Source organism: Typopeltis vanoorti, chromosome 2 (genome assembly GCF_054136105.1).
Source record: "Typopeltis vanoorti isolate ZY-2024b chromosome 2, IOZ_Tvanoo_1.0, whole genome shotgun sequence".
NCBI lineage: Eukaryota > Metazoa > Arthropoda > Arachnida > Uropygi > Thelyphonidae > Typopeltis > Typopeltis vanoorti.
The window spans coordinates 41,521,737-41,524,579 of record NC_143550.1 but is presented as its reverse complement, the minus strand read 5'-3'; positions in this window follow the sequence as shown (position 1 = coordinate 41,524,579).

Below are 2,843 nucleotides of genomic sequence, written 5' to 3'. Positions count from 1 at the left end.
AAACGAAGAGAACGCTTACTTGTACATAATTTTTGTGCTTATGTGCTACGCTAGCAGCATTGTGGTGATGATGATTAAATACATCCGTCAAGAGCGGGAAGCAAGCAAATTAAAATACTACTACGAAGAATTTGTTCAAAGAGAAAAGTTTAAGGAACTAAGTCGTTTTGGATATCACAGGTATGTGAGAGCAAGTCCTTCAACGTTTCTTGAAAATCAGGTATCTGAAGATGGTCACCAAAGAGGAGAAATGAGTCCTGATACTGAAGAACTGTCAACCTCCGTGACTTCTGTGTGATAGCTTCAAACGAAACTGAATTTTCTCACATGCTTTAAAAATAACAATAATATTTGAGCTGCGTGGAAAAGATGACAGCTCGATTTACAGTTTCTTCCTTTTCTACATGATTCTTTTATAGTTCATTAATTTTTAGATTATTCTATAGATAACATTTCTTCCAAATCTGCACATCAACTTTTCATTATTCCCTGAGACAAGCATAGTCGAATTCCACGAAGACAATTTTAACTTTAAAGAACATCGATATATTGGCAAATTCATGACTTGGAACATAACGGACAACATCCTATTTTTAAGAATTCAGTTATAACACTACTAAAAGCAACTCAAAACGAGTCACAATTTTCTTAATATGTGACTCGTTTTCGATTACGAATTATTTCAAAAATAATTATATTGTATCGGACTTTCACTTTTAAATCTTGATAGCTTGTACAACAGTATATATTTCCAAGTTTTGTTTTGTAAATAGCTTTAATATTAACTTATACGAAGAGAGATTTAAAGAGATATTAATGCTACGTTTATGAGGAACTTTTAAAATATTAATGTTTTCATGTACCGGTTAAGAATTGCCGAGTGTTACGGAAATAAGCTCATAATCTAATTTACATGGTTTTGGAATGGATAAAAATACTAGAAACTTATAATCTTCGATATGCAATACTATCTTAAACTGATTTAATAATTCTGATGTATTTCTTTTGCTACAGTTTTATTTGAATTTCAGGACTTCGACGCATTTTTAATAAAATATTTCTGTAATAGGCTATTATTGGGCTATTTTGTATTCAATTTTTAATAATTCCCATTTATAAACTATAGTTCATCGTTGTTTAAGGAACCATTCAATAGATTAGCGCCAATTGTACGAATGCAGTTAGGATGTATCGATACTTATTTTTCAAAAAAAAAACTATAATTATGTAAGTAACTTGTTTTAATGACCCCTTTTTCCCCCGAAATACATTGACTTGATTCGATAAGAATACTCTTTGTTGGTAAATTCAGGCGAATAACCTTCGAAATTGCATAAAGCGTTCAAAGAATTCAGCCAATACCGTGGCGCCAGTGATGCTGATTTTAATTTAATTATGTTAAAACTGTTCTGAACTATCAGTACGATGTCATTATTATTAATAACTGGCTATTCAATAGAAAAAAATGCTTCCAACCATTCTTCCTTTTATTCGTATTTTTATGTCAAAGAGTAATTTAATTTTTGTAAGCACTAGAATTCAACTTTTAAAATTTATACGCGTCTTATTTTATTTTGTTTTTTTTTTGTAAAAAAGTAAGTGTTACTGGATGATATCGATGCAATACCAATGTCACCAACAAGACTTTTTCCACATGTATTAAATTACGATGCACAATCGCTTTTACATAACGTTATTTCAACTATAAATTTTATTTGAAAGTGTAAAATGAATTAAAATGTCTTTAAAATCCAAGAGTTCAGTGTGATGTCACTGTTTCAATGTATATAATTCTGACATTATTATTTAGCAACTACTGGTAAACAGAATATTAGTTTTCAGTATCCCATTTTAAACTTGAATGCAAAAGAAAAGCGCTAGGTAAGTTTTATTTAAAATAAAATTCAGACGCATTTACCTACATTTCCAACCTATTTAGATTAAGTTAACCAAAGGGATTCTTTTAACCACTTTAGGTATCCAATAAGCAAGTTGGCCGTACCACCACAGGTGATCAAAACAATTGGCTATGAATGATTTTCATAAACATCCACGCCACAGTGGAATTTGAACACGCAGGTTGTCAGCAAGAAATAATATTATCCAGTAGAAGACTCAAGTCGGCAAAACAGATGGAAGAACAAATGATATCGTTTTATGGCTTGCGTGGGCAATTTATGTAAAAGTAAATGAATAATTAATATCTGAATTTTATAAATGTTTGTTTTCTTAAATACGAATAACATTCATATTTTATATTTTATTCCTATTTTAAAAAAAAATACAAATCAAATCGAGTGGATTTTTTAAATTTTATTATCAAAGATACAAAAGTATTTAAAACACTTTACAAAACTCATACTAAAATATTTTGTGATTTACTGAATGTTGTCAGTTTAAATTAAGCAACGGTTTCAAAAAATGTTATTACTAAAATTAGCAATCAATTAACCAGTTCTGAAAAGTTCCACGTTATGGTCGTATCTTGATTCTTTTAATCCTTGGGATTTCCTTATACTTTGTTAGTTTTTAAACTAGTATGTTTGTTCGTTTCTTTTGTTCAAACGATTCAATTATTCGCAGTGACAGACCCATTTGAACAAGAGACACAGGAACCTGAAAATTAAGGTAAGTAATATGTTGCGTACTTCGAATCCTACAATTTTGGATTTATTATTATTTTTTTTTCAATTTCCATTTATTGACTTAAAATTTAGTTATTCATTTGATCTAAAAAAAAAAAAAATTTTTTTTTCTCAAGATACGGTAAACGCCGAGTTATCGAGTGGGTCATTAACTGAAAAAAAAAAAAGTTTTGTCATTAATTTCAGTTAGTGAAACAA